Genomic DNA, 19,997 nt, shown 5'->3' on the forward strand with positions numbered 1-19,997 from the left:
GTTTCCAGCCTCACATTAACTTTCCTTAATTAAGCATAGTTGGCCAGGCTATACTTAATTAAAGTCCAATAATGCGTACTCGAATTAGTTATACCAGTAGTATGTTCAGTATTTTAAAAAGGTTTAGAAAATTTTTGGCTATAGTTGCGGTTTTCCAAAGGAAAACCGGTATTCTCTATAACCTTCGGCTCTGATACCATTTTCTGTCACACCCCGCTAAAGCGGAAACACGAGGCGTGGCAGTATAAAGGGTTTCATAGCAAAAGTTAAAAGACAACACCAACCATAGTATTAAAAATCATTACAATTTTACAATGGGTTTGAAAAACTTTTAAAAGAAATTACAATGTACATTGAAATACAACACATGCGAATGCTCCTAAAAGTGAAGTGTCCCTAAGTGCCACTTACTCGATGATTCCTGTAAAAGCATGTAAAACGAGCGTCAACTATAAAAATAGTTGGTGAGTACTCACAGATAAACAAAATAATATTGGTTCCATGAATTGAAATCAAAGTTTTGATAAAAGTTTCCAATAATAAAAGTATATTGTTAAAATGAGTAAATAAGTTTGTAAAAACAAAGTTCTTTGTCATCATGAGAGGTAAAGTATGTTGCCCAAATAAGATGCAACATTCATATTCTCATGGAAGATAAAGTTCGTTACTCAAACGAGTAAACAAGTTTCATTGCTAAAATGAGCAATCAATTTCGTTGCTACAAGGAGCAAACAATTTCATTGCTAAAACATGTATATAAGTTTTCAGTAATAATAGTTCGTTGTTGTAATGAGAAACAAAGTTCATTGCTATAATTAATAAACAAGTTTATTGCTATAATAAGTAACGAGTTTGTATGTGTATGAGCAAACAATGAGTCTCAACCAAACCTATGACTGAAGCCCTATCAAGATCTATGCTTATCGTTCCATAGATGAATATGGTATCATGCACTCCAGCAATAGGGCGAGTGAGGAGTTGTCAATTCCTAATAGCGCTATCCATAATGACCATTGGCTCAAAGAGTTAATGGTTAGAGATAAGGGAAGGGCCTTAGTACGATAAGTTCTCATGTTCCGTGTTGAATAGACATACATAGAGAGATATAGCAATAAAATAGCAATCATGTTTGACACAAATCAATTTAAATACAACATTCAAATAATAGTTTTTCGGGACATGCTTTTCCACCCCAAAACATAAAAACTGAAAATAGGGGAGTGCGTGAATACTCACAATGCATTTAGATGATGCAAATGGTGCCTTGAACTACGTTCCACGTGTACCACTACCGATTCCTACAATAATGGTATTCGCTAGTGAGTCTCTAATCGAAATCTAACACTAGTATACTTACTACTACAATAGAATTATGCCAATAATGTGTCAAAATTTAATATTGATAAGTTACAAACATTTTTCTGTGGAAATTAAGTTTCAAAGAATCAATTGTTATATAACAATTTAAGTGGAAAATTTCCATTATTGGAATGTTAATATTTAACATTTTAGAGGTGTTCCAATGATTAAATATTCAAAACTAAATCAATTTAGTTCTAAACTTTCCCAAACTTTGCATTTAAGTTTAATTGAAGTCAAAGACCTTAAGATAAATTTTCTTGAATTTTTGATTTGTCTGACTATTTTTCACGATTTTAGTTTCTTGAATAACCATAAAATCATGAAAAATACTAAACAGTTAATAAAAATTACCAAACTTCAGATTTTGGTTCTAAATGTACTAAAAGACTTCTAGATAAACTTTCATGGATTATGAATATGTATAACCATTTTTCACATATTTAATTCTCTAAATAGATACAAATTCATGAAAAATAGAAATCAGTTATGAAAATACCCCAAACTTTTTATAACAATGTAATTACACATACTTAAGCTGGGAAAAATATAAAAAAGGGTTTCTAAACTGTTTAACCCAAATTTATGATTTTTATGCATTTATTCTAATAAAAATTGAAATAAATAGAAAACAGTTTCCAAAAATTGTCCAAAATTTTTGTAACGCTGTTATTAGTCATTATTAAGCTAGGAAAAATATAAAAATGAATTTCTAAACTGTTTATCCCAATTTTATGATTTTTGTGTATGTATTCTAATAAAAATTGGGTTTAAGTGTATTTAATCTTGGGAAAATAGAAGAAAAATAGTATACAGAAGAGAAAAATCATCAAAATTTTTATGTAGCATCCTAATGTACTAAAAGGTGTTCTGGTAAATTTTCATAATGTTTGGATGAGTAAAACTATTTTTCCTGTTTTTAGTCCATTATAAATACAAAAATCGGAGAAAAATAGGAATACACTATGAAAAATTCTGAAAGTATTTTTCTAAGTGTTCCACAGAGAGTATAAGCTGCGAAAATTATTAGATACCATTTTTATATTCCCTAATGTGGTTTAAGATTTATTAGAGCTAAACAAAAAGAAAATTCAAAACCATATTAAACAGTAACAAAAATGGATGAAACTTAATGGGAGATGTTTATTAACTTAAAGGATCATCCAAGAATTTTTCTATAATTTATTTACTAGCTTAAGTATTTTATATGATTTAACACTTTATTTTCTTATTATTTTCATATAAAAATAAAGAAAATATATATTGAGCTGAAAATTTCCAGAATGCATCTTCATACAATTTGATAACAATGACAATTTGTGTTCTTATTTTTTATGTTGAACACCATGCCTAAAGGCTCAATAAATTATAGAGAAAACTTGGTTTTTGTGATTTATGTAAAGATTAGTGATGTTACTTTGACAATTTTTGCAACATGTTACAAAGACTTTTGAATCAAGATCTTTTTGTACCTATTAATACATGATATTAAGAGTTCAAAATAATTTTTGAATGATTTTTAGTGATGAATAAGTCCTTTGTACATGCAACACAAAACAAATGTTCATAAGGAAAGTGCTGTTTGAGCAACAGTTTTGTAAAAATTAGTACAAATCGAAATTTTAGAATTTTTCAGTGAGGTCAGATGGGTTTGAAAGCTAACTCAAAATATTATATTTCAGTAAAAGAATCACGAATTTTGGCTAAGAAATGAGTGAGATATGACAGTTTAAAGTCAGGTAAAGAAATCTGGCAGATTGCATGCATGATGATTGGTTAGAAAAGTGGGTTTTCATCATTTCCTTGAGTAAACCTTTTGAAGTATTTTAAATATATCATGATAACCTCATATTTTGGTCATGTTTCCAGAGATCAAAAGATTAAAACTTATCAAAATGTATACATGCATTTATGAAGAAAATTTTGTTTCTCAAAAACTCTTAACTTGAGTTTGATGTTTTAATCCTTAAAATCGATTTTTGCACTAAGATCATGAACATGCAACCTTGTTTATCATACATGCATGGTGTTAAAACACATCCATCATGTTCTAAAAACCATTTTAACAAAAAGAAAACAAGTTTGAAGAAGATGAAGAAGGAGAAAGTGTAAGAAAAGAGCAAAACTTGAAGGAAAAGTGAAGTAGAAATCGATTTTACCTTCAAGAATACCACAAGATGATGAAGATTTTGAGTTTGAGGAGTGTTCTTGGGTTTGTTTTCTGGAATATTTCTTGGTTCTTTAGAGGGAGGAAGAGAGAATGGAGTGGTGTTTGGAGAGAAAAAGTAGAGAGAAGGTAGAGAGAGTTTTCTAGAGAGAGAAAGAAGAGAGATGTGTGTGTTGGAGAATGAGAGTGTGAGAGAGAGATATGGGGAGAGAGGGATCCGATTTTAGGGGAGGAGAGGCTCCCTCTCTCTTGTTTCTTTTATAAAAATTCAAATCTTTTATAAAAATATCCAACTTTTTATAAAATGTGCACCTTAACCTAGTTTTTATGCATAAAACTCTTGATTTTTGGTTTATAAATTAAGGGTAGATGTTAATGAGTTAAATTTCATTTTCCTTGAATGCATTTTCATAATTTTAATTGTTATAAGATCATATTATAAGGTTCATGATTATTTTTATAGAATTTTTAAGGTCAAAGTTTATAAATGTGAGTTTTTAGGGCATTTAGGGTTTTTGAGAGTTTGTAAATCTTTGGATATCAAAATTACTTGAATTTTGAGACTTCAAACTATTTTAGAGTTTCATAACTCTTATTCAAATTAGAAATATTGTTTGTAATTTATTTTTAGCGGTTTATTGGCATTCTATGTAGTGATTCCGAGATTCAAACGAAATTGAAGAATCAAGTATACTAGTCCTACTCTTCAACTTTGACTTAAGTTTCTATGAGACTTTGACCTAATTTCTACTTCTAGGTCAAGTGCATGATGTGTGAATATGATTCATGAAATGGTGTTCGAGTCAAAGAATGACCCGAATATGGATAGTCTCTACAGTTAAGTAGTTATAGAATTCACATATCAATGTGAAATCTATGCACACTATCCATTGATTCTAATTGTTTCCAAGTTTCTAGTAGGTTATAACTTAGCTTCTAGTTACTAAGTCTAGTATGTGTAGTGCCCATATGTGCAACTAAGTTTAGTCAAATCTAAAACCGACTCGAATTTTGACGACTGTCACAGGAACCCTGGCAGGGCACACTGGACAGCGGTAAAAAACATTCTCAAGTATCTGCGGAGGACTAAGGATTGGGTCCTTACCCTCGGAGGCAGTGATCACTTGAGAGTGGAAGGATATAGCGATGCTAGCTTCCAGACTGATAGGGATAATTTCCGCTCTCAGTCAGGCTGGGTCTTTATCCTAAATGGAGGGGCAATTACTTGGAAAAGTTCCAAGCAGGAGACAGTAGCTGATTCTACTTGTGAATCAGAGTACATAGCAGCAAGTGAAGCAGCTAAGGAGGCGATATGGCTAAAGAACTTCATCGGAGACCTTGGAGTTGTACCAGCTATAAAGGAGCCAATGGAAATTTTCTGTGACAATGAAAGTGCGGTTGCTTTGGCTAAGGAACCGAGAGATCACGGGAGATCTAGACACATTGACAGAAAATACCATTTCATCAGACATCGAATAGAAGAAGGACTCCTCGTGGCTAAGAGGGTATCATCAAATGAGAACCCGGCAGATCCCCTCACGAAGGGACTGAGCAGGGTTAAGCATTTATAGCATGCGAGGCGCATTGGGCTGAGGGATGATATTAGTTTCAATAATTAGATTCCTGAAACTTGTAAAATGTAATTGACATTTGATGATAAATAAAAGTTGTTATTTATTTATGAGTAAGGTGTTACTATCTTGTGTTGATTGTTTACTATGTTTCAATTTTGCATGTTTTTACTTCCAGAATAATTATGTTATTATTCAAACCATCCACAGTCAGTCAAACTTTGGAAGTAAGTATTGATTTAAGACTGTCATGAATTTGGCTTGTATGATTTGTCTAAAAGTGCTTTGGACAATGCAATGGTTGCTACAACATTCATGAGTACTCATAAGGGCTGAGTATTGGTTCCAACCCACGCTCACTTGCATCACTTCATGGAATTTATCTCGAGTGATCGTGAGACAGTAATATCATATAAATCTTCAAACCTAGAGATATGAGTTGTTGACTATGAGTTGGTTATTCATTGATTGCACGAAAACGCATTGGTAACTCGATGTCATAAAACGTGCCTTTGTGAGTAATTCAACAAGTAGTTAGTACAAGCATATCAGTCGAAGTTTATCTGTTCCTTCTAGAAATAGAAGCGATATCTGGGCCCCTCGATGATTTGGTTTTGACCTATGTACCGGGCCCGGTCAGAACCTAATTGATGTGTTCAATTTAGTTCTATGTCGAAACAAATCAGAGATCGAGAAACAAATGTTGGACAATAAGTAAGACCATGTTCCATGTGTTTGTCCGGCTGATATCATGAGAACAGAGGATTATATGATCACTTATCGTAAATGGCGTATCATCATCATCTCAGTTCCGAGAGACTTTGAAAGAGCTACGATTGCTAGTCGGATTTTGAAGTCATATTTGCAAATATAGTTATTAGACTTATCCAAGTGGGAGACTGTTGGATATAGTGTCTAAGTCCATAACTTTATTTGGTATGTACTTGACCCGACCCGGCATGGTCCATTTGGGTTGCATGGCATTGCAATACTTGGATAGACTAAATGAGAGAATAAGGCACTTAGGATTATTAATATATTATAAGTTCTAATATATTAATAATAGTATTATTTAATTAGTATTGATCAAGTATTAATCTAGGATTCATTTGGTGATCAAAGTGAGACTAATTAAATATATAGGGTTGATTATGACAATCATCAATTCTTTTATGGTGGATTAATGATCCATGGTTTATGGGTTATGGATGTAACCATATGGAGCTCCATGGATAGTCCATGGGAGTTACAAATCCATGGGTCATGGGAAATCAAGAGTCATGACAATTAAGGGCATTCATGTGTAAACCCTAATTGTGACAACACTATAAAAGGAACCCTATGGCTAGCAAAATGGTGATCTAGATGACCTAGTGTTACTAGAGAGGGCATAACCAATTTTGAGGCTAAGTGACATTCTCTCAAGTTATTCCAAGTCTTGTGGTGTTGTGTGAAGCATTTGAGGCACAACATTTGGGGTGCTAGGCTCACAAAGTCTTGAAGGAATCCAAGCAACAACAAGGTATGTATTTCTACTAGTTTTTATGTTTTATGTAATCCCCATGCCATGCTAGTTAGGAAATAACCTTGAAAAAGAAATTTGCATGTATATAGAGAAAACATAGATTCAAGGTTATTAGGGTTGCATGTACACTTAGGAAGTGTTAGAATGCTCAAAAACCCATCAGTCCGGCCCTTTATCGGATGGGAATCCGGGTATTGTTTGTTAAGTTATTGCTTTGCTAGATCTGCATCCTGGTTTTTAGGATGGTGTTATGTTAGTGACCTGGTTAAGGTCGGTACCCGGTATATAGGGTAATGTTATGCTAATGACCGGTTAGGTTAGAATCCTGGGTAGGATGTTGATATGCTATGTAATCTGTTAGACTGTTTGTCTGGTTAAGGTTTGTTATGCGATTAATTGTTTATGTGCACATGGTTGTTTGACGGGGGTTGGGTTGAGGCGGGTCCTGCTTTGTGTTGTAGGCCAACATACCCAGGGCGGACCGGATATTCCGAAGGCCCAGCAAGCGGTCCGGATAGGCTGAAGGCCCCAAGAGGCTGGACCAGACGTGCCGAGGCTCGGAGAGTGGACCAGGCCTACTGAAGGCCCGGTGTGGGCGGACCAGTCATACTATAGACTCAGAGAGTGGACCAGGTGGATTGAAGACCCGGTGCAGGCGGACCAATCACACTGTAGACTCGATGTACATGACTAGACTCGGAGGGTGTAGCAGGTGGACTGAAGGCCCGGTGTGGGCGGACCAGTCACACAGTAGACCCGATGTGCATGGCTGTTTTGTATTGTGATATGATATGAGTATGGTTATATGTGGTTGGTATTTTGGGGGTAACTCACTAAGCTTTCGGGCTTACAGTTTCAGTGTATTGTTTCAGGTACTTCAGGAGATCGTGGCAAGGCGAAGGCGTGATCGTACCGTTCCTCAAATTTATGATTTATGTGATATGGTTCTGGGGGATACTCTGATGTTTAAACTATTTTGAAAATGAGATGTATGAACTTAATGGTTTTTGAATGAATTAAAATGTTTTAAATTGGCTCAATTTTTATGGGTGTTACAAGTTGGTATCAGAGCCTTGGTTTGAGTGAATTGGAGGAACATTCGTGTGAATCTAGTCTCAAATCAAGGAGGGATTTTCAAAATGGTTTTCAAAAGGTTTTCAAAATAAGTAAGGGAGGATGCAGAGGGTACGATCAGCAAGAGCCGGTAAGTAGACCCCAAAATACCATACAAGTTATTTGATTATGTGATATGTTAGAACAGCATGCTAGTACTAGGCTAGGGATCTTCAGGAATTGCATGATTTGTGATGCCTTCTAGCCTAGGGTTTTCTTGATATGAGATATTCGGTATTCCTCTATGGGTGGGGATTGAGTGCTTGCTATGAATGTTTGTGCTTAGGGCGTTGTGGTGATACTTGAGACAAATATAGGTAGGTGTGGAAGGTAGTATGGGCCCGTACTACTAAAAGCACAGGACCCATATGCGTGTCAAGGAAGTCACAACCCCTAGGTTGTTGGTTAGAGGTTAGTTCTCGAAGGTTATGCAAGGTATCTGAGGATCTTGTTGGTGTATTGCAGTATGGTGGTTACGAGGCGTGTTGTGATTGGATCCGGATCGGGATCAGGTCAGGGTGATCAGGGGGCCCCAACGGCACCTGAGATTATCGGTCAGGAAGGGCCAATGTTGACAGAGGATCGGGTCAGGGAGATCATCCGCGAGGAGGTGGTCGAGATTGTCCGGGGTCAGATTTCGGAGTTGTTCGGGACTATTAAGTCTGCTATGAGGGAGTACTTCGATGATCGTTATGCAGCTCTTACTGAGACGGCTGCCACGGCAGCTACAGCGGATGTAGCAGCGGCAGGGGGAGGAGCCAGTCGGGGCTTTCAGTATCGGGATTTCGACAATACGAAGCCCCCTACTTTCGATGGAGTTCAGGATCCAATCGTTGCTATGAGATGGTTTTCAGACGTGGAGGGTTGTTTCTTCACGTGTTCATGCCCTGCGGATCAGAGGGTGAGGTGTGCTCTGAACCTTTTGAGGCTCGGGGAGAAGGATTGGTGGAGGTTGACTACGGGATCTTATTCTGATGCGCAGCGGGCTGCGGTTACTTGGGATCAGTTCCGGGAGATGTTTATGTTGGATTAGGTGTCTAAGCCCATAACTATAATTGGTATGTACTTGAATTGACAGCAGCACAGTCCTTTTGGGTTGCCCTCAACCTAGCAACTGGACAAGGAAATTATGAAAGGAGAGATAATAATTTATAAGATTAATAAATTAATATATATATATAAATGATTTATTAATATGTTAATGGATTAATATATTAATTAGAAATCATTATGTTTAATTAATTGTTAGCCAGAAATTAATCAGAATTGATTTTGGGGTTAAAAGAATTAATTATAAGGTGCAGGGACTAGTTTGCAATTATCTAATAGTTGAGTGGAAGGCTCTAGAACCCCCTTGGAAGAGGGTGGACGAAATCTTTAGGGGAAACCCTAATAATTTCGTCCATAGGGGCTTGGATAAGGCCCTTGGGTTTGCTTAGGCCCTAAGCAAAGGATAACTAGGGTTTCCCTTAAACCCTAGATCCCTCAGCTATATAAGGAGCCTCCTGGTTCATGTTTTTGGTCACTCTTTCTTTTAAAGAAACCCTAAGGCCGAGATTTTGCATACTCCCTCTCCTCTCTCTCTCTTCTACTTTCCTTCTTGCTAGTTTGGGTGTGACTCCATTAGAGGCATTACACTTGTGGTGCTAAAGCTTCCAAGAAGATCAAGATCAAGATCAAGGGAATATCAATTGTTTGCTATAACAATTGAAAGGTATGTAAACCCTAAACCCTAGTTTACTATTTTCGATAATAGCCTCTCTCCTCTAGGGTTCTTGTATTGCAATTCAAAGTTGTATGTTCAATAGTTAAAACATAGATCCAAAGTAGGTTGCATGTGAACTTAGGAATTGTTTTTCTAGTTTATTTGTTTTACCTAAAACCCTTTAGTGGTATCAGAGCCATTGTTGTTTTAAATTGAATTGCTACAATTGTTGAATTGCAAATTAGGGTTTATAGCTATTAAACCCTAAAGGCCAAATTTTCGATTTCTAGGGTTTTGGATCAAAGGGTTTTTTCGAAAACCCTAGCCTCCAAAGAACCCTAATCGAAATTAGGGTTAGGGTTTTGAAAACCCTAGCCTTCTCCCTTGTAAATTTCGAAATTTGCTTAGAAGTTTTAGGGTTTCTTGTTTTGGATAATTGTTACTTAATTAGATTAATTGGATAATTATCCTTACCCTATTTTTCGAAATTTAGAGGGATAAGGATTATGATTAAATTAATGGATTAATTTAATTAGATAATCCTTACAAGATTTAATAATTTGATTAATAGTTAATTAAAAGATAAATATTAAATCTAGTTAATTGGTTTATTTAAATTTAAATTTAATAGCTTAAATTTCGAAATTTATAAACCCTTGAAGTTTTAAAATGTTTTAAAACACACCTTATATATATATTATAATTAAAAGTTTAATATTATATATGTATAAGAACATGGTCAGTCAAATCGCTAGTATGCCTCATTCACGAAGCTAATCTATAAGGGGGGTATAAGGAAACTGCCTATAAAATGGTAGTTGAATGGGTGTCCACTCTCACCCACCGCTTCCTTGATTAGTGGAGGGTCGTTAGCAGAACGGATTTGATAGGACAACTACTTCTCATTAAAAGTATAATGATATTAAAGAAAGTACTAGAACATTATTTTCAAAATCCCAACTCTAGTTACTTTAGGAAAAATGTGAAAAGTATGCTAATCCATGAAATTGCACATTATGCTTTATTGGTCGTTAGTGGAGCGTGTGTGGTTAACCAGCACACTAAAAGGCACTAATAAAGAGTAGTAATGGGTATCTCATAATTGTCATTTTGATGGAGCGTGTGTGGTTTACCAGCACATCAATAGTTAATGATAAAGACAATGAGGTTACCAAGCACATTTGCATGGTTATTCACATCTTGTTTGTGATCCTCGGCATCCCAGTCACAAATAGAAGAGCATAATCTGAGATTAAAACATGCCATTGAATAGTTTCAATGTATCTCAAAAGAATTAGGAATTTCACTTCGGTTGTTTCGTTTAATGGTGGAATTGGTGAATCGTCATTCACCTACCTTTATGAAATTTACACTTGGATCTCGGCATCCCATTTCTAAGTTGTGAATCTTCATAGTTGGATCCTAACCTTGATATTATATCTTTGGGTTATTCTATTAAGGTATCTTGAAATCTAACTAAAACTTTCTTTCTTTTCAGATGTCTACTCCTGGAAACACTTCTACTTCATCCTCCTCCAACCAGAACTTCTCCTTGCTCAATATATGCTCCAAAGTCGTTATGGATGGCTCAAACTATAACGATTGGATGCGCAACATCAAGATGGCTCTTCGTTTCGAGAACAAAGAATATGTTCTTGAAAAGGAGCTCAAAGAGCTTGATGAGAACGAAGCTACTCCTGAAGATCTTGCTGCCTACAAGAAACATTACGATGATGCTACCAAAGTGGCATGCATCATGGTGGCAACTATGTCCCCAGAACTGCAGAGGTACTATGAGGACTACTGGCCTTTCGAGATGAACAAGGACCTTATGGAAAAGTACCATAAGCGAGCTCGTCAAGAAAAGTTCGAAGTAGTCAAGTCACTCATGGCTTGCAAGATGAAAGATGGGGAGTCGGTTGTGTCACATGTGCAAAGAATGCAACGCTACATAGAGCGTTTGGTCAAGCTCAATATTCACTTTGATGAGGAATTGGCCATTGACATGGTCTTGAACTCACTTCCTGAATGTTATGGTCAGTTTATTCTAACTTACCATTTGAACAATACTGAGCAGACCTTGGCCCAATTGCACAACTTGTTGCAGACAGCTGAGGCAGGGATGAAGGGTAAAAGTATACCCTCCACACCTACGAGTGCCCCTGTTTTGGCTATTGGACAGGGAAAGGGGAAAAAGAGGAAAGGTCCTCCCAAGCAAAACTGGAAGAGCAAGGCTCAAGCTGGGTCATCTAGTAATGGCCCAAAGGCTAAGCCCAATGGTTCCACTCCCCATGTTTCTGATCCAAAAGAGGCAGTTGGCTTTTACTGCAACCAAAAGGGGCATTGGAAGAGATCTTGCCCACAATATCTGCAAGATATCAAGGATGGCAAAGTGAAGCCATCTTCGGCAGGTATTTACACTATTTCTGCTAATAACTCATTATCTTCTCGTTCATGGGTCCTTGATACAGGATGTGGTTTTCATATCTGTTCTGATTTGCAGGGTCTAAAGGAAAGTGAGGAGATAGAGCGAGGAAGGATAAACCTGATCATGGGAAACAGAAAGTCTTCACCAGTAACCAAGATCGGAGTTTATCAGCTTCTGCTTAGTAATGATGTTAGATTAGATTTAATAAATTGTTGCTATTCGTCTGAGATGACGAGAAACATTATTTCATTTCATGCATTGTTCAGACAAGGTTTTACATATTCTTTTAATGATTTGAATGGTTCAATTTCTGTTTATAATAATGGTGTTTTTATGTTTGAAGCTTTGCCTTGTAATGGTGTGTATGAAACAGTAACTTGTGTTGATAGCCTAGGAAATAGTGTACTTAATATTGACTTGTCAAATAGTGTAGACAAGGCATGCTTGTGGCATTGTCGTCTTGGACACATTAACAAGAAACGCATAGCCCAACTCCAAAAGGATGGAGTGTTGGAATCATTTGACCTAAAATCAAATGATATGTGTGAATCTTGTCTTTTGGGAAAGATGACAAAATCACCATTCACAGGGTCTTGTGAAAGAGGTGAAGGTCTGTTGGATCTCATACACACGGATGTGTGTGGGCCCTTCAGATCAACTACAAGAGATGCTAATCGATTCTATGTGACTTTCACTGACGATTATAGCAGATATGGATATATCTACTTGATCAAGCATAAGTCAGAAACTTTTGAAAAGTTCAAAGAGTTTAAGCATGAAGTCGAAAATCAATTGGGCAGAAAGATAAAGATACTTAGATCCGATAGAGGCGGGGAGTATCTTAGTATCGAGTTTAACGACTATCTGAAAGAATGTGGGATAGTCTCACAATTGACTCCTCCTAGGACACCACAGTTAAATGGTGTAGCTGAGAGGCGCAATCGAACCTTGTTAGACATGGTTCGTTCTATGATGAGTCGGGCTTCGCTTCCTATTCACTTCTGGGGGTATGCCTTAGAGACAGCCGCCCACATCCTCAATCTTGTCCCTACAAAGAAGGTTGCCAAAACACCTCACGAAATGTGGACAGGGAAAGTTCCCTCGTTAGCACATATTAAAGTCTGGGGTTGTGAAGCTTTCGTAAGACGAGAGACTCACGACAAGCTAGCAGCTAGAAGTGAGAAATGTGTTTTCATTGGTTACCCAAAGCAGTCTTTTGGATATTTGTTCTACAGGCCTAGTGAGAACGTGGTCTTTGTAGCACGAAGAGGAGTCTTTCTTGAAAGAGAGCTCATATTCAAAGAGGACAGTGGGAGCACTATTGACCTTGAAGAAATTCAAGAGTCAGCCAATGAAGGAACCTTAGATGACACTAGCACTCAACCAGAGGAAACAGTTCCTGTTGAACCAATTGATAACTCATTACCTCTTAGAAGATCCACTAGGGTGAGTGTGCCACCTGAGTTGTATGGTTTTCATATTACTTCAGATGGTGACACATTCATAAGTGACAGAACACCGGTAAACTTAGATGAACCAGTCACTTATAAGGAAGCAATGGCAGGCCCAGAGGCTTCCAAGTGGAAAGAGGCAATGGACAGCGAGATTAAGTCCATGTATGACAACCAAGTTTGGAATTTGGTTGATAGTGCACCAGGTCGCAAGACAGTTGGGTGCAAATGGATCTTCAAGAAGAAGACAGACATGGATGGGAATGTGCATACATTCAAGGCTCGACTGGTTGCAAAAGGTTTTACTCAAACCCCAGGGGTTGACTATGATGAGACTTTTTCGCCAGTGGCTAAGATTAAATCTATTAGGATATTGCTCGCCATAGCTGCCTTTCATGATTATGAAATCTGGCAGATGGATGTCAAAACTGCTTTCCTTAATGGGAAGTTGGCTGAAGATGTTTACATGAGTCAGCCAGAGGGTTTTGTTGATGCAAAGTTTCCCAATAGAGTGTGCAAGCTTGAGAAATCCATTTATGGATTGAAACAAGCATCTCGCAGTTGGAATCTTTGCTTCCATGAGAAAGTCAAAGAGTTTGGTTTCTCTAGAAGTGAAGATGAGTTTTGTGTGTATATCAAGGCTAGTGGGAGTATAGTAACTTTTCTGGTGTTATATGTCGATGACATATTACTCATTGGTAACGACGTTCCAACCTTGAAAGAGGTTAAGTCTTGGCTTGGAAAGTGTTTTGCAATGAAAGACCTTGGAGAAGCTGCCTATATTCTTGGGATTAGAATATTGAGAGATAGAAAGAAGAGACTAATTGGACTTAGTCAGAGCACATACTTGGATAAGGTACTAAAGAGGTTTAGTATGGAAAATTCCAAGAAGGGAGAGCTACCTATCCAGAGCAATACCAAATTGAGTAAGACTCAATGCCCGAGTACAGATGTTGAAATAGATGACATGAGTCGTGTACCTTATGCTTCCGCTGTCGGATCGATCATGTACGCTATGACATGTACTCGCCCTGATGTGGCATTTGCTTTGAGCATGGTCAGTCGCTATCAGGGAAACCCAGGTAGAGCTCATTGGATAGCAGTTAAGAATATACTCAAGTATTTGCGAAGGACAAAGGACTGGGTTCTTGTGCTTGGTGGCAGTGATACTTTGAGAGTAGATGGTTACAGTGATGCCAGCTTTCAGACGGATAGAGATAACTTTCGTTCTCAGTCGGGCTGGGTATTTTTACTGATTGGAGGAGCAGTTACTTGGAAGAGTTCCAAGCAAAATACGGTGGCTGATTCTACTTGTGAATCAGAGTACATTGCAGCAAGTGAAGCGTCGAAAGAAGCAGCTTGGTTGAGGAACTTCATCGGGGATCTCGGAGTTGTTCCAACCATCCAGGAGCCTATGGAACTCTTCTGCGATAATGAAGGAGCGGTTGCCTTGACAAAGGAACCGAGAGATCATGGTAAGACCAGACATATCGACAGAAAGTACCATTTCATTAGACATAGAGTTGAAGAAGGCCATCTTATAGTAAAGAGGGTGTCATCTGAAGATAACCCAGCAGATCCCCTCACAAAGGGTCTGAGTAGGGCTAAGCATATTCAACATGCTCGGAGCATAGGACTGAAAGATGATATTAGTTTTAGTAGTTAGATTAGTTTTTGAAACTTGTAACAAAGTAAATGTAATTGACTTTTGGTGATTAAATAATAAAGTATTATTTATAAGTTTGGCTACTACCTTTTGTCAATTGTTTATTATTGTGTTTCATTTTTGCATGTTTTACTTCCTGAATAATGAGATTATTCAAACTCCACAGTCGCTCGTACTCTTGGAAGTAAGTAGTGAATTAAGACTGTCATGAATTGGATTGCAGATTGTCTAAGGATAGACATGGCAATAGAATTGCTGCAATGTTCATGAGTACTCAGAAATTGAGATTTGAGTATTGGATAAACCCTCGCTCAGAGTATCACTTCATGGAATTCATCACGAGTAATACTGAGACAATAATATCTTATAATCTTGAAACGAAGATATATGAGTTGTAATTTACAAAGTCGGTAATGCATTGGTGATACGAAACCGCATCAGTAACTTGGTGTTATAAAACGTATTGTCATGTATAATTTGATGAGTAAAAGATACAAGCATATGAGTCAACGTTTATTCGTTCCTTTTGCCCTAACAGGAAAAGCGATATATGTGGGCCCCTCGATGATTTGGTGTTGACTTATGTGCTGGGCCCAGCCAGGACTAAATTGATGTGTTCAATTAGAAGTCCTACATCATCACAAATCAGGAATCGGGAAACATAAATTCTGGACAAACAGATTGATTACATTCCATGTCTTTTGTCTGGGGATATCAAGCAGAACGAAGGGTTATATGATCACTTATCTTAGGACACGTAACTGACTGGGTCAGAGTTCGGCAGCAGCTTTTGGAAGCTACAATTTGCTGGTCAAATTTAGAAGGCATACTAGCAATTATAGTTACAGACTTATCCAAGTGGGAGACTGTTGGATTAGGTGTCTAAGCCCATAACTATAATTGGTATGTGCTTGAATTGACAGCAGCACAGTCCTTTTGGGTTGCCCTCAACCTAGCAACTGGACAAGGAAATTATGAAAGGAGAGATATTAATTTATAAGATTAATAAATTAATATATATATATATAAATGATTTATTAATATGTTAATGGATTAATATATTAATTAGAAATCATTATGTTTAATTAATTGTTAGCCAGAAATTAATCAGAATTGATTTTGGGGTTAAAAGAATTAATTATAAGGTGCAGGGACTAGTTTGCAATTATCTAATAGTTGAGTGGAAGGCTCTAGAACCCCCTTGGAAGAGGGTGGACGAAATCTTTAGGGGAAACCCTAATAATTTCGTCCATAGGGGCTTGGATAAGGCCCTTGGGTTTGCTTAGGCCCTAAGCAAAGGATAACTAGGGTTTCCCTTAAACCCTAGATCCCTCAGCTATATAAGGAGCCTCCTGGTTCATGTTTTTGGTCACTCTTTCTTTTAAAGAAACCCTAAGGCCGAGATTTTGCATACTCCCTCTCCTCTCTCTCTCTTCTACTTTCCTTCTTGCTAGTTTGGGTGTGACTCCATTAGAGGCATTACACTTGTGGTGCTAAAGCTTCCAAGAAGATCAAGATCAAGATCAAGGGAATATCAATTGTTTGCTATAACAATTGAAAGGTATGTAAACCCTAAACCCTAGTTTACTATTTTCGATAATAGCCTCTCTCCTCTAGGGTTCTTGTATTGCAATTCAAAGTTGTATGTTCAATAGTTAAAACATAGATCCAAAGTAGGTTGCATGTGAACTTAGGAATTGTTTTTCTAGTTTATTTGTTTTACCTAAAACCCTTTAGTTTAGCACTCGTTATGTTCCACGGGTTGAGAGAGAGAGAGGTTGGCTCTAGAGTTCCTGGAGCTGAAGCAGGATTCAGAGTTGGTGACGGAGATCACTAGGATGTTCACTGAGAGGGCGATGTTTTGCCCGGAGTTTGCTTCGGAGCAGGCTCAGATGTCCCGATATCTGAGCATGCTCAAGAGGGACATCAGGCAGTTTGTGTCCACGCAGAGATGTGATACCTTGCTAGAGTTGCAGGAGGCCGCCAGGCGGCGGGAGTTAGAGATGGAGTTGCAGTTGCGAGAGCAGAGGCAGGCCCCGGTGCAGTCGCAGCCGGCGCTGAAACGGTTCAAAACCGTTGACTCCAGGATTGGGGGTCAGAGCAGCCACATTTGTGAGAAGTGTGGGAAGCGTCATACCGGAGTTTGTAGGTCCGGTGGTACGTGCCGCAATTACGGGAGAGAGGGGCATTATGCGAGGGATTGTCTTCAGACAGCCCCGGTACAGGATATGAAGATTTGTTATCACTGCCATCAGGTTGGACACTTGAGAGCCAACTGCCCACAGTTTGCTGCAGGATCAGTGCAGGCTCCAGCACCGGCCACTTTGAGGATTACTGGCGGGGGTCAGGGTGGAGCGGAGCCTCCGAAGGCTCAGGGACGCGCATTCCAGCTTACAGCAGAGGAGGTCAGGGCAGAGCCAGATGCAGCGGCGGGTATGTTTCCATCTTGTTATCTTGTTATTTGTGTGGTATTGTAAATCTGACCGCATTGTTCCGCATGTTTTGTAGTATGATTTAGGATCTTAGTAGTTAGGAGTTGTAGTTAGCGTTCAGGAGGACTCTTGGTCAAAAGATAAGGTATATGATCTCGTTGCTAGGAATAGCAACAACGATGCGAGAAGTGTTCAGTTGAGATTCGAACTTCCCTGGAGTTCGGGTGTGCGATGGCGGAAGGGATATTCGGTGAAGGTTACTCACTCCCGAGGGAGTCAGTTCATGGTTAAGAGGGAATATATGGAGTAAGGGCGATTGAGCTATGCCGGTTTTGGGCATCGGTGGTTAGTAGTCGGTGCACTAAGTGGGGGAGAATTGGAAAATTCTCCGGTGAAACAACATGCATCCAAGGATGGTTAGCTGTTTGGATTTCAGCAGTGTTTTGCTGAGGGTGTGGATTGGTGAGAGCAAGTGGTAGACAAGTAGGGCGGAGCACAGACCATGGTTTTCAGAAAAGGTGACTGATTTTTGTAAGGCCTGGGTTTAGGCCATGGAAAGGATTCCGGGAACAAAACTGGAGTTCGGAACCCCAAGAGGGCTAGAACAGACTGCATGGGAGAGATTCCCGGGAAGGATGGTTCAGGGTGACGTACGACAGTGTGGAGCAGTCCGGATAGACTGAAGGCCGGAAGGCGTACCAGTCAGACCGAAGGCTCGGGGAACGGTCCAGACAGGCTGAAGGCCCAGGAGGGCGGTCCAGATGTGCTGAAGGTTCTAAGAGTGGTCCAGATAGGCTGAAGGCCTGGTAAGGCGGTCCAGTCATGCTGAAGACTCTGTATGTGTTAGTGGATCTGTATGCGGAGAATGAGTGAATATGTCGCCATGCAATAGTAATCGATATGGCCTGGCCCCAAGTATTGATCATGATGATGAAGTTGGCTGGAGGCCGTGCGTGGGCCTTGTTAGTTACGTGATCGGATTCGGAGTATGTGGGAGTTCGAGAATAGCAGTTGCTCTACATGGATAGTGTAGAGTGGAGTTTAGCTCTGTGGCACTTATAGGTGCGGTAAGAGTTGTTGAGTAGACTTCCTGGAAAGGGAAGGTATGTAGCTCCGGAAGGAGTTTGGGTCCTCTGAAAGGAAGGCAGTGGAGTAAATGGATGATCGAAAGTGCTTGGTAGTGAGCACTGGAATTGTACCAGATATATTGAAGCACATACGGGTTGGATGCCCGTTGAGGTTGTGGCAATGTTGGATGATGCGCAGGCATGTTTTCAGTCTCCTTGGAAGAGGAGGACGAAAGTGGTTCCAGATTGGAGATTGGGGCAGAGGAAGGTGAGACAGCAGGTTAACGCCAAGGACCTAGAGATCGTGATAGGGAGGTGTGAGTGGGTTGCACTCCGTTGTGTCGAACCGAAGGGTTCGAGGGTGACGTAAGGACAAGGTCCTTAGTTCTGAGTATGGTTGTAGGCTTGAGTTATGTATATGGAGGTATTCCAATCTGGGGTATTCCATCATGAGGATTCGTTCCAGGATGCAAGTTATCAGGGTTATCGCCAATTTTGGGCGAAGGAAGACGGATTAGTTTCTTAGCAGAGCCTAGTGGGTGTTTGTAGAATCTAGTGTTTGCAGGGCACGGAAGTGTGTCCCTGATATGAAGGGATAGTATCATCGGGTGATACGTGGTTGATATGTGGTACTATTGAGTTGAAAGGCTGATGGTCGGCTTGGAATTGTAACATCCGGATACCCAGGTATCTTATTTTAAGTACTTTGTTGAATTTTAGAAAGGGACTCGGCGAGTAGGCGCTCAGACTCGCCGAGTGGAATCGCGCTTCTGCCAGCCTGGATTTAATGAAGGGACTCGGCGAGTCCATGCGTGGACTCGGTGAGTCCGCGCTGTTAAATGAAGCCCTAATTTTCGGGGCTTATGCCCTATTTAAAGGCCCTTATGGCCGTCATTTGAGGCCACCTTGCTCCAGAGAAACCCTAGAGAGAGTGAGGAAGGCTTGAGTGCAAGAAAGGGCTTATAATCTTCATTTTGGGGTGATTTTTTCTAGAGAAAGAAGAGAGGATCCATCTAGAAGGTGAAGGGAGCTTGGATTGGAGCTAATCATCTTGAGATATTGTCTCTGGAGGTATAATCCCTTCTATTTCGTGTTGATATGATAGATTTCATGATTTTAGGGTTTTTACCTCCCTTTTTGTAAGATCTAGTGAGTATGAGGTCCCCTTTGTGTTGATGATATCAGATCTGAACCTTGAGAGGTCCATAGAGTCACTACCTTCTAGCTTTTTGCAAGCAAACAAGCAATTGGAGACTAGGTTGCCATTTCTAGTGATATTTCTCCATTTGAGGCTTGATATGAGTTGCATGCACGTAAAGGTTGTACCTTTACGTGACTTTTGGATGTTAGAAGGATGGATCTACTTTTTGGTGAAGCAGATCTGACCTCAAGAGATCTTTTGAGAGTTTTCATGGGAGGAACTCGCCGAGTCCATAAGGGACTTGACGAGTCGAGTCGGGTTGCCCCGTGACTCGCGATCTGTAACGACCCGGGGAGTATAGGGTTGACTCAG

Source organism: Lactuca virosa, chromosome 1 (genome assembly GCF_052849685.1).
Source record: "Lactuca virosa cultivar CGN04683 chromosome 1, Lactuca_virosa_CGN04683_v6, whole genome shotgun sequence".
In the NCBI taxonomy this organism is placed as follows: Eukaryota; Viridiplantae; Streptophyta; class Magnoliopsida; order Asterales; family Asteraceae; genus Lactuca; species Lactuca virosa.